The sequence below is a fragment of the Miniopterus natalensis genome, chromosome 5 (genome assembly GCF_054644295.1).
Source record: "Miniopterus natalensis isolate mMinNat1 chromosome 5, mMinNat1.hap1, whole genome shotgun sequence".
NCBI lineage: Eukaryota > Metazoa > Chordata > Mammalia > Chiroptera > Miniopteridae > Miniopterus > Miniopterus natalensis.
Genome location: NC_142085.1, coordinates 29,089,694 through 29,103,328, shown reverse-complemented (window position 1 = coordinate 29,103,328; position 13,635 = coordinate 29,089,694). Strand labels below are relative to the sequence as shown.

General features: G+C 34.3%; 1 protein-coding gene across 1 annotated transcript in view; it reads left to right on the top strand.

Moving 5' to 3' along the window:
- The window catches only part of EYS (EGF-like photoreceptor maintenance factor), a 1,117,601-nt gene that overhangs the window by 317,989 nt on the left and 785,977 nt on the right, over positions 1-13,635 (top strand).

Genomic DNA, 13,635 nt, shown 5'->3' with positions numbered 1-13,635 from the left:
AGGAAAGGGGGAGAGCTCACCTCTTATGTTGTTATCATGCACACTAGCATTCCCCACTTGCCTCTGAAGGCCTTATTTATTCAACTAATCACATTTGTTCAGTGCCTCCTTCCTGCCAAAGTGTAGGCCCCGGGGATACAAAGATAAACCGGGCACAATACTTCCCATATGCCCAAACTCACTTGGAAGACACAGAGTGATAATTTTTAAAAATTAGTACCACACAACAAGTGCAATAAAAGAAATATGACAACATGGAGACCCAAAGATGGAGCAGCCGTTTTCTCTCCACTGCAGACAGAACAAAACAATTCGGGAACTCTATACTACAGTGTATTTACAAAGTGGGGGTAATTCCGGATGTAGTTTGCAGGGCATGCTGTGCTGGGTGGAAGGATGTGCAGTGGTTAAAAAGAGACTGAAATTTTGGTTTCAAACTAGAAAGACCAATTTATTACAAATTATAGAGTTTAGATTTTGTCCTGTCTGTAGGAGCCACTCACAGAATCCTCTTCAGAGCCGAGTAACATGCTTGTGTTTAAATTTTTAGAGGTAACTCTGGCTGTTAGGAAATAGGAATGAATGTGGCCAGAGACATCTAGAGAGACAGTAAGGTAATGATAGGTGACCAGAAAGAAATAACCGAGAGAGAAAAACAACCTAATTTAATAGGATAAAATTTAAAAATGTAATATAAGTTACTTTTGCTGTTAACCACTGGTGTTTTATGTATTTGTTGTTGCAAATTATTAATTATTCAATGAAATTGTGGTATAAAAGAGAGAAATCCTGTTGTAATCATCTGACAAGAGTGAACAGGAATAATGTTTCAGAGTGGGGAAGTGAATCTGAAATCTGTTTGAACATAGCAATGACTGTTTTCCTCCTGATAGGAGCCCATTGCTACAAATAGTTAGCATTAGATGTGAATTACCTCCCTCTCTACTACTTCCCTGCTGAGTTATAATAAAAACAAGCTAGGCCAAATTATGCTACTATTCTGGCTTTTATTACATTAATGATGCTCCCATTGTCTATCTTTTGGTGGTCTCCAAAAGAAATTACTCGCAGTAGACTTTCCCTTTGGCAGTTGTGACAATATTCCAGTCATTGGACCCATTTTCAGAATCTTTAAGAATCAAGTGAATGGAGAACGTGTGAACATGTGAACAAAGAAAGGGGCACAGGATAATTTATTTAACCAGGATTGCCATTTCTGTGGCTGTAGGCACACTGTAGGGCTCACTATACCCTGGTGATGAAGGACCAAGAGAGGCCCCTAAAATATTATTAATCAGTCCATGTATCTTGAATAATAATTCTACTAATGGATTATTATTTTTAATTTACATTATAATTAAGAAAACTAGGAAAGCATCTGGTGTTAGTCAGAGATAAAGATAACTAAAATGATTGTAGTAAACATCATTCACATGAAAGCTTTCTAATCAGAATACTATAAAAGAAAACATTATTCAAGGAGACGGGCATAATAACAGCACCAGAGACACATCATTTTCAGTCTTATACAGTTAATGAAAATTAGAGAAATGTGTGGTTTTGCAACAAATTTACATACCACTTATAGCAAATCATTTGTTTTATTAAAATAAATTTGTTTTTATATAATGCATTCATATTTTGATGGACTTTATTTTATTTTTAATATAATTCAAGGTAATAATGAAGAAATAAATATGAAAATAAAATACAGTGGTGCCTCAGTTTTCAAACTTCTCTGTTACCAAATCTTTCGGTTTATGAATGCCATAAGCCCGGAAGGAAATGCCTCGGTTTTCGAACACACCTCAGAAGTCAACCATGCCACAGAGCTTCCGCTGAGGGCAAGATCCTGAGGCCCAGCTGTTGGCTGTGGATCCCTCTGATCCCTCAGTTTTCGAACGTTTCAGAACTCAAACGGCCTTCCAGAAGGACTGCATTCGAAAACCGAGGTACCACTGTAATCCTGTTCTCATATACCAAGTGCTATAGGTATCCCATTTTTGTAGACACTCTATGATGGTGTTTATTCTGGGAAAAAAAGCAAAAGAACTAATAGTTTGGTCAGATATGTTTGGAGAGCAGAGGTACCAAATGAGAAGCATTGATGAAAATAGAATTGCAAGCAACTTGAACAGAAATGAAGGGTTAAGAGAGATGAGAAGATAAAGATGATGCCGCAGGATGCAATGTCATGATTCAAGGTTTTGGAGACTGAAATAAGAAAAATGAGAACAAAGCTGTGGTTATGCTTTTGATTTGTGGTTATGCTTCACTAGAGGTGAAGACTAGGACTCTGGTTAATGGTTTTACAGTGCTCAGTTAATTATAGAGCAATAAAATAATTATAATAGCTAAACTGTAATGAATTTTTAATATATGAGTACACAAAAGAGCCTTTCAAAAATACAGCCCCAAAATAATTCTATTCTTGGCCCAGTTTCATAAATGAGAAGATAACTAATTTGTTCAATGGCATTTGGGTTGAAAGCAGAAGTTGGGTTGCAGCTAAGTCCTGTAAACACTGTAAAGTGGAAGTGGTAGACTGAGGGTTGGGAGAGCTTTAATGATGCAATAAAATGAGTAGAATATGTGAAAATATCTATAAACTCTTTTGGACTTCTACCTTTGTAATGAAGAGAAATGGATTTTTTTGTAGTATTGGTCATAGCTTGTAATCCTCAAGGGTGTACAGTGTAGCTCCCATGTACCTGTTGAGTATTTGGTCTTCACATACTGTTCTCGTTCATTCATGTCAGATGATCACAATAAGACTTTTCTAATTTGTGCCAAACTTTCTGTACATAATTAATAATTTACAACAACAAATACATACAACACCATTGACCAACAGCAAAATGTTCCTTTGGGAAACTTTTAAGGGCTACATCCTGAATCAGTTGAGTAATGTCAAATGTGATTTATTGTGTGACATCAAAGATTTTGAGGACAGGTTCAGATTTGTAGATATAATCTGAGTGACAATTTGGCTTTCCTAAAAGTTGGGGGGGAAAGATTAAAAGACAAACATTTAAATATTTTAGAAGGTATATTAAGTAGAGAAAGAAAATGGAAATCTGTATTAGGCTACAGTGACAAAATCATTGACAGTAAGTTAAGAAGATACTGTGAAAAATCCTTTTAAAAATAATTTTATCTTAAAATTTTAAGATGATTGCTTAAAATTTTACATTATTTTTCAAGAAAATAATTATGTGATACATAGTTATAAAGTATCTAGTAATTCCATATACCATATACTCACACATTAATTATTCATACTTTGAAAATCTTTCTAATTATAAATACTTATATTAACAAAATAAAACGAAAATGTCTGTAAAACTACTTGTAAACTTTAAATCACAAGCCAAAATTTAGCCATTAATGTCTCTGCTGCCTTTATGTATAACACAGTGGCTATTGATTTTGTTCAATTAAAACACATCAAGACTAATTTGTGTGTTCAGTGAATAAATGTTAATTATTATGACATAATAAAACATTTCTTTCTGTTTTTAAAAATACATTTTGCCTCATGAGCCGGTGGAAGGGGTTAGAAACGAAGGCAAACTTTAACAGTGGCTCTTCTAAGAAAAACTGTATGTTGTAAATCACTTACTGTGTTCCCAGCTCTCATTTCAGAACATAATTTTGTTAAATAGGAATTAACAAATCACTAGAAATGCTTTAGACAGCTGGTGGGAATACTTGGCACAATAGTTCGTCCTTGTTAACACCTGGCTCTTCTAGGAATTATAAATAAAACAATGAAAACATCATTTCAAGGTTGTAAAAGTTAGTAGACATTACCTAATCCAAATATATTGATTAAAAAATTCAGAGCAATTATGACTGGTTAAGTGAGTTACTCAATATACACTTACTGTCATTCTAGACCAATCAAACAAGCAAATACCCTGACTCCTATTCCTGGGTATTTTACTCATGTCTCCAATGATATTAAATCAATAGCATAAGTGGTTTAATATATGTAAAAATATTTATGTATGGATAGAATAAAAACGTGGGCCTTCATTCCCTGACTCTACAAGAAGAGGCAGAGGCGGAAAGGGGTAGAAGGAGAAGGGGAGGGGAGAGAGGAAGAAAGCAAGGAAGAGACGCCTACGTCTGATTATCCTGAGAAAGAGTAGTACTGATCAAGTCAACGTTAAATCCTAAAATGCCAGGCATTTGGGAGGATTTGTTTTCATAATTAGTGAAGTTTGAGAATAACAAATTTGCTTCTTGGAATTATTATTGGATTCGTCCATCCCAACGGGCTGAGGGTGAGAGATATTTGAAATTGTGGTTCACTCTTTTATTTCTTATTCAATTTATTGGGTGACATTGGTTAATAAAATTCTATAGGTTTCAGGGGTACAGGTCTATAACACATCATTTGTTTATCGTATTGTGTGTTCACCACCCCAAAGCAAGCCTCCTTCCGTCACGATTTATCTCTCTTTTAAGCCCTTCTACCTTCCCCCACCCCCTTTCCCTCTGATAATCACCATACTGTCTGTGTCTATGAGTTCAGTATTTTTTTTGTTTAATCCCTTCAACTTTTTCACCCAGCTCCCTAACCTGCCTCCCCTCTGACAGCTGTCAGTCTGTTCTCTGTATCCATGAGTCTTTCTGTTATTTTTGTTAGTTTATTTAGCTCATGAGATTCCAGATAAAGTGAAATCATATGATACTTGTCTTTCTCTGACTGGCTTATTTCACTTAGCATAATACTCTCCAGGTCCATCCATGCTGTCACAAAAGGTAAGATTTCTTTCTTTTTTTAAAGCTGAGTAGTATTTCATTATGTATATATACCACAGCTTTTTTGTCCAGACCTACTGATGGGCACTTGGGCTGTTTCTAGATCCTAGCTATTGTAAATAGCTAGCACTGCTATGAACATAGGGGTGCATATATTCTTTCTGTTTGGTCTTTCGGGATTCTTAGGCTATATTCCCAGAAGCGAGATCACTGTGTCAAACAGCAGTTTGATTTTTAATTTTCTGAAGAAATTTCATACTGTTTTCATTAGTGGCTGCACCAGTCTGCATTCCCACCAGCAGTGCACTAGGGTTCCCTTTTCTCCACACCCTCGCCAGCACTTCTTTTTGTTGATTTATTGATGGTTGCCAATCTAGCAGGTGTGAGGTGATATCTCACTGTGGTTTTATTTTGCATTTCTCTGATGATTAGTGATGTTGAGCATCTTTCTATATGTTGATTGTCCATCTATACATCCTCTTTGGAGAAGTGTCTATTCAGAATTGGTTCCTTTGCCCACTTTTTAAATTGGATTAATTGTTTTTTTGGTGTTGAGTTGTTTGAGTTCTTTATAAATTTTGGATATTAAGCCCTTATCAGATGTATCATTGGTGAATATGTTCTCTCATTCAGTGAGCTGTCTTTTCAGCCTGTTGATGAATTTCTTTGCTCAGTGGTTGAGCGTCAACCTGTGAACCTCACGGTTTGATTCCCAGTCAGGGCACATGCCCCGGTTATGGGCTAGATCCCCAGTTGGGGGCATGCAGGAGGCAGCCAATCAGTGAATCTCTCTCACCATCAATGTTTCTATCTCTCCCCCTTCCTCTTTCTGAAAACAATAAAGATATACTTAAACAAACAAACGAACAAAAACAACTTTTTACTTCAGTGTAGTACCATTAGTTTAATTTTTTGTTTCCCTTGCCTGAGGAGGTATATCAGAAAAAATATTGCTATGAGAAATATCCTAGATTTTACTGTTTATGTTTTCTTCTAGAATTTCTATGGTTTTGAGTTTAACATTTAAGTTTTTAACCCATTTTGTTTATTCTTGTGTATGGTGTAAGAAGGTGGTCTAGTTTAGGTTTTTTGCATGTATCTGTGCAATTTTCCCAACACCATAGATTGAGTAGACTATCCTTCACCACATTGTGTGCTTTTGCCTCCTTTGTCAAATGTTAATTGACCATAAAGACATGGGTTTATTTCTGGGCTCTCTATTCTGTTCCATTGACCTATATGTCTGTTTTTATGCCGGTACCATGCTGTTTTTATTACTATGGCCTTGTAGTGTGATTCCTCCAACTCAGTCCTTCTCTCTCAAGGTTGCTCTGGCCATTTGGGTTTTCTCTTGTCTAAGCATCGTTACACCTTCCTAGCCCTTTCCATCCAATGCTTGCTGCTTTCTTGGTTACAACACCTGTGACTAAGTTCTTATTTCACCCTTCTTATTACTGATTTCCTCTGCAAAGGTAGCTTATCAGCCTGTAATAAAAATCGTGATAGTTAACCATAAGACAAAACAGTCCTCCTACCAGGTAACTGGAACCTACAGGTTTCCAAAGCATTCACTAATTGTTAAAGTTGTGAGAGATGAAGATAGTTAACACTATGATTCTCTAATCAGTGCTCTTCTAACTAGAATTCCTTGTTGCAATTGCTAGGAAATAATTATGTTTAAAAAAGCAAATATAGCCCGGCCGGGCGTGGCTCAGTGGTTGAGCGTCGACCTGGGATCCAGGCGATCAGGGTTCGATTCCCGGTCAGGGCACATGCCCGGGTTGCGGGCTCAATCAATGACTCTCTCATCATTGATGTTTCTATTTCTCTCTCTCCCTCTCCTTTCCTCTCTCTGAAATCAATAAAGATATATTTAAAAAATAATAATAAATAAATAAAAATAAATAAAAAAGCAAATATACAGGAACACAACAATATGTAATATTTGCTGAAAGTTATTTAATTCTGAAAATAAACTTTAACCAAATGTCATTAAATTTGACTACATGTATATTAGAAGTTCCTATATATACTGTATCATATATCATTCTATATGCTAGATATATCTATAATTATATGCAATATACACACACATTACTGCACATAAATGTTTTCTATTTAACCTAAAGAAAACTACCTAATCTTATAGCACTTAAAACAAAAGTCCTAATAAATTTAAAATATTATCGAGAGCCAAAAGCTTTAAGAACATAAAACAGTCAAAATAGGTTTAAAGATGTGTTCAGAATATCTTTATATTACCTAATATTCATTATTTTATTTTACTTTACCAAATGGTAAAATGATGTATTGTAAGGAGGTGTTGAAAATTATTTAATACAATAGGCAAATATTACATTATTTGTTTAATACTTGCTTCTACTGCAGCTGTTAGAAAGCCTAGCTTACTTCTCTACTTTTATAGATGCTTCTTTTACTTGGGGTCTCTATGCAAGAAAAGAATTTTGTACTGTGGTTTAAAAACTTTCAGATACATTGATTTACATATATCCCAAGGCTGCAAATATCCCAGGGCAGCATCCTTCAACCAAAGTAGCAGTTTTTACTCTCTGTACTCCCTACCACTGTGATGCTCAGTGAGGATGAGCATTTTCTTATCTAATCTGAAGGTCATCTCTAAAGTCAGAGTAGTTCTCTTTATTCCATGCACATACATAGCAATATTCAGGCTTCATGCTTATAAACTGGTTTTAAACTGATTCATTTGGTTATAATGTTAACATCAGGGATAATTACTATTGGTCACTGCTGCTTTGATGGCATCATATTGCTGTCAACTAGACCATCTAGCAACTTTCAGATTCACATAGAAAAAGATTGTGGGAATTCACATATTAAGTGAATTATTTAACAAAGGTGACTTGAAGATTGCTTCAAATTTTTCAGGTTGTCATAATGGCATATTTCAGAAAATATATTTCTGAATTTATCAATTTACCAGGCATTTTAAATTGATTTTTTAACTTACATTTGGGAATACTGGACAGGATGTCCGGAGACATGAATTCTAATTCCAGTTTTACCATTAACTAGTTACAGTAGCTTGAGCAATTTACCTAACCTCCAGGGGTTCAATTTTTCTATTACAAAATCAAATAGGTTGGATGGATCAGTGGTTTTCAATCTGTGTTTTAAGACTCATGGGAGGTTAGTGGTGTCCTCCGGGGCGGTGAAGAGGCAGAGCAGCTAAGACAGCTGAAGGGGCAGGGTTCTGGGCCTTTCTTCCTTTGCTCAGTCAGAGCACATCTGCTTTACTGTGCTTTATGCATTTACACACCCTGGGGAAATGAGTTTATATAACGGTTTCTTAATTAAAATTAACAAACAAGTATTTTAAAATGACTGGATCAAATTGTCTAATGTTTGAGACAGCTTTGGGCAATAAAAGATGTAAAGTTCCATGAGCTTTCTTATATGTTAGAAAACTGGGTATAAGAAAAGAAACTATATATTATCCTTCTGTGAAACAGTTTAGAAAAAGCCTGATGGAGAGGAAAAAGTGATCTCTAGTCCACCATGTGCTTGCATTTTCATTATCATTTGACTTTTAAACCAAAAAATAATTGTCCCAAATATTTAAACTATCTGTAGCAGAATTGTGTTCATATTCTGGCATCTTTATATTTATGATACTGTCTCAGAAAATTACATTTTTGTATTCTTAAGTATTCTGTATGCCCTGGGGATAGAACTTTGGTAAAAGACTAAATCCCCAGTTGTTAAATTGAGTCAATATGGAAAGCGCTGGTGCCTCATAAGAAATGTGTTTGAACAGTAACATTGATGGCAGATGAGTTATTTTCCCACGGTAGCTATATTGTTAGTAAAGAACAGGATTCCAGTACTGCTGGCCTAAGCTCCTTTATTAAAGTTTTAAACCTTTTCTTTAAAAAAAAAAAAAGTACTATTAAAGGTAAGGGGCCCTTTGGAAAGAATCACAAATAATTTATGAAGGTAGGCATTGCAATAAAGAGAACAGAAGGACTAAACTACAAAGACTAAATTGTTAATAGAGAATATAGGTAGAAAAGAGCTTAGTGGATAAAAGCTGAGATTATTTTGAAGACTGTAATATGAGTATTTTTCATAGATTGATGAGAATACAGGAAACAAAGCTAATGGAAATCGGCCCTACTCTTCTGTCTTCATTGAGAATAGGTGCTAAAATACTTATTTGCTCTTCTTACTACTAACAAAAAGAAAAAGTTTTTACAGGAAAGCAGGGGCTAAGTTTCTCAAAATGTTGTAAAAAGTATTGACACTATGAATATTTATGCACTATGAATATTTACATCTAACATGAGGTTTTGCATAGTTTTTATATTACATTTTTCCATGTTACAGAAATTGTGTTTTTCTAAAACAGTTCTGCTTTGAATGTACTCTTCAATCTAACATGTACTTTCATTGCCTTGTTTCAAAATATGTTCAATGAAATTCAGCATTTATAACTTCTCACAGAAATTGTTTTTAAACATTCCATTAACTTTCTGTCAGAATAATACATATTATTTCATTTTAGATTTAAGGCACCAGGATAAATTATTTCTCCATCTGAAAGAAATCATATTAACATAGTTTGGTTTGTTTATAAGAATGAAAATTACTATATATCTAATTTGAATATCATTATATCTATATTTGGGAAACGTTGTGTCAATAGCCAATTATATAAGTCTGTGTAGATTAAAATCAATATTTAAAATAACATTTAAAGAAAACACAATAAGACAAAAGGCAGAGCCCTTTATTCTTACAAAAGCTGAATTCAGTATGAATTTTACTTTATTTTTTTTTCCACTTTATTAAAGAAAAAAGAAATCTTTATTCTTCTGCCTAGGATCATATAAGTAATGAATGAGTAAAAGTACACAATGTAAAAATTTCATTAGTTTTATTCTTTCAGCGTGCACCTAAACTTTCAGGATTCTAAAAGTAAGTCTCATATAAGGTACATATTAGTAAGATACGTTTTTGTGGCTAACATTGAGTCAGATATAATTATCTTAATATTTTTTGTAAAGGAACCAAAACATTTTTCTTTTTCATTTGGATTTTCAATCTTCATTTATAGACTTAGTTTTAGTTCAATATAAGAGATGGGTTATTTAAAAGAATTCTTTTTATGTTTCAAAAATGAGATGATTAAATATCTAGAAATTGTAAACAAAGTACTCTCCATGACTATCTTATTACCAATGAATATGATATATATTTTTTGCTCTAACATCAATTATTTCGGTCAAATACCAGATAGCATTCCAGGCACTGAGGATAACAAAACAGAATAAGTCTCTGCCCTTCCAGATTTTATATTTTATAAATTAGAGAAATACACAATAAAATAAGATATTTTAAAATATGGTAAGTAATAAGCCAAAGAATATACTATGTATCCAAGTAACTAATGTACTTAAAAATATCATAAAAGATAAAATAATAATTGTAAGAAAGGGAAGTATAGCAGAGGAAATAATCAAGACTTCACATAGAACGCGGTGTTTACTTTGACTGCAGGAAAGGTAAAATTTGGAAAGCTGAGGCAGAGTTTGGGGCAAGTAAGCAAAGGTATTGCAGGTGGAAGAAGCAGGAAACGGACTGGGGAGCAGTTGAGGTTAGCTGGACAGGCCACAGGCTAAGGGGACACTTTAGGCAAAACTTACTGCTCTCTTACAGTGAGTCAGACAGCAAATGAAGTTTCACCTTAAGTACTCATTTAATTCCCCACCCCCATCAGCCAAGTGCCAGGATGTTCTTGAGATTAAGTAACGTGATTACAATTAAGTAGCTAATAATCATGGAGCTTGAATTTAAATCCTGGCTGGCTCTCTGTTACCAAATCCCCACAACCTAAAACACTTCAGTAAATTCTCAAATTTGTTTTTTTTGTGTGTTTTTTTTTAAAACTGAGCATTACTTTTAGGTTGGCAGTTTTTTTCTTTTATTCCGTTAGAATATTGGCTGCTGGGTTCTTGCTTCCACCATCAGGAAGAAAATTGTCAGTCTTGATGCTCCTTGCGAGGTAATGTGTCTTTGTTCCTTGACTGCTTAAGATTTATTATCTTTCACCATCAGCAGTTTTACGCTAGCTAATCCTTTCTTTATCAGCATAGATATGGAGAACTATCTAAAGCTGTGGTTACTGTCTTTTGTTACGTTTGGACTATTTCCAGGTGGTACTTTTTAAACTATTTCTTTAATTCGATCTGCCCTCTCTTTTCTTTTTGTTACACCAGTTAAACATCTATTAGCCCTTTTCATTATTTGCCATGTTTTGTGTTTTGTTTCCCGACTTCTCAATTCTTTTTTTTTTTAATGTACTTTGATCTGGTTATTTAATGATAACGTTTTCTAAGATTTCTCTTATTAATCTTGAATTAATGTAAATAATGGATTAAATTATTAAATTTCAATTTTTATTTTCAAACCCACAGTATTTCTTTGAGTATTTCTACTATAGTGGGTTTCTAGTGAAATTTCCTATCTTGCTTTCTATGTCCTTGCACATATCAATCATACTTATTTTAAAATATTCAGTAACCACAGTGTCTGGATAGTCTATTTGTACTGTCTGTTTTTCTCTTGACTTTCGGTCCTCAGCATTTCTTTAACTTCTCATTGAATACCAGACATTTTGTGCCAGACATTGAAGGGCTCTACTCATTTCAGCTGAGTGGGGTTTTAACATGACCTTGGCCGCTGTCCTTACTTCTAGATCATGGCCCTTTGGGGTCTCCACTGGAAGCCGGACGTGTTTAGCAAGACCATTCCATCTTGCAGGCTCTAAAGGCCACCTGTCTCTCCTGCAGGACCAGACTGCTGCACCTTTGCTGCTCAGTTGAGCTGCTGTATGCTTGCATCGGGTGCTTACATTTCCCTCCTCAGTAAACCCAGCTCAAAACATAATTTAATTATTTAATGCCAAGGTAATGTGTTTTAAAAATAGTACTTTACCTTTAACTGTTATTTACAATGATTGGAATTGATTAACTTTACCATGCTGAGGGGGAAAGTGCTTTGCACTAAGAATGTCTACATTCAGAAAAATGCTTCCGAATGAATTAAGCAACAGGTGAATAGAAATTCTTGAACTCTGGGTTATTTCTAGTTAACATTCCTTTCTACTCTTTTCAACATTTATATTTTTTTAATGTTTAACATTAGAAAAAAAATCTATTTCTTTTGTCTTTTTATGTTTCCTTTTCATGCAGATTCCATCATATCCGGAGATCACTGCTGCAGTCCCCGACACTTCAATGATAATTACACCATTAAACTGATGATAATTTTCTACTAATTATTATCATTAAGAATACCAATAATTTTTAGCTTTTAAGGAATATATGACTTTAATGGGAAAGAAATTTGATTGGCTTTTTGAATCACTAAATTTCTTTCAAATTATTACTGAGATGTCAAAATAAAAACCAGCAGTAAACTCATGCTTTTGCCTTTACAGAAATGATTCATACCTCTTAGAAAGTGAACTGTCAGAACATAACCAAAGGGCACCTCATCTTGTCTCCCAGATTTCAGATATGTCATCCATCCTATTCTGCCCTGATGTCCACCGCTAAATAGTTATTCCCCATTCACCACAGCACATGCTTCACTTGCCTATTGTAGAATTGTTTCCATTTTAAATAGCAGATTCATAAAGGTATAATTGTTACCTTCAAGTTCTCTTTTAATGTTTACAAAAAGGAAAAGGAAAAAAAATAAGCCAAACACAAGCCAGGGAATCTTTGGGAATGTTACCACTCTCACTGAGAAAGTTAACAATGTAGACTGACAATGCATGATTAAGTAACTCTAAAGTCCAGCAAATTGTGAGTTCTTTTGATGAGCACTCTGAGTGGAGAATTAACAGGAATAAAGCCCAGTGTTGACAATCTGGTGGCTCTCATCCCTCTGCCTTTCGGCTGCTCACAGACATGGAAAACCACTTGGCCCTGTTAAACCAAAGCAGAACACTCAGTGGCAACTCTCATGCATTTGAATTATTTTAACTTAAATGTCCATATATGGAACATGAATTTTTGTGTTTCTCTGGTTAATGTAACATTTAAAATAAATTTGATATCCACCTCTAGCAAACATACAGAACCTTTTTGTAATACATTCTGGATAATAACTGTAGCTTTTACATTATTTTTTTTCCCTATCATATTCATTGCTTTTCATTTGTTCAACAAATGTGTATTAAGTATCTATGTGGGGCCAGGACTCCTCAAGATGCTGGGATGTATTAAACTGAACACTTTCTCCAATCTCAGGGAACTTCTGCTCTGCACGTATATGCATATAATTATGTAGACGTCTTGACTCTATGCACAAAGAAGAAACTGGGTTGGCATAGTCTAGTACAGCTCTGTCCAGTAGAAATATAAGGAGACCTCTGTGTGATTTAAATTTTTTACCAGCCACATTAAAACAAAGTTAAAGGAAACAGGTGAAGTTAATTTTAAAGTGTTTTGCTTAACTCTTTATATCTACTACTATTACAGCATGTAAGTAATGAAATTATTAGTGAAATATTTTACATTATTTCTTTTCATGCTAAATATTCAAAATCCAACCTGTATTTTATACTTGCAGCACATCTCAGTTGGAACCAGTCACATCGATATTCTATAGCCACATGTGGCTAGTGGCTACTATATTAAACTGTGAAGATCAAGATAACAGCTAACATTGATTTTAATATTTTTCATATTGCTAAATCTAGAGTCTTTAAATGTGCAGGCCCACATTCTACTGTTTTGACAATGAGCAGTAATCTGCAAAAATATTTTAATATATAAGTTATTACCCCACAGTAATTTGAGGGTGTTTTTTATTTGT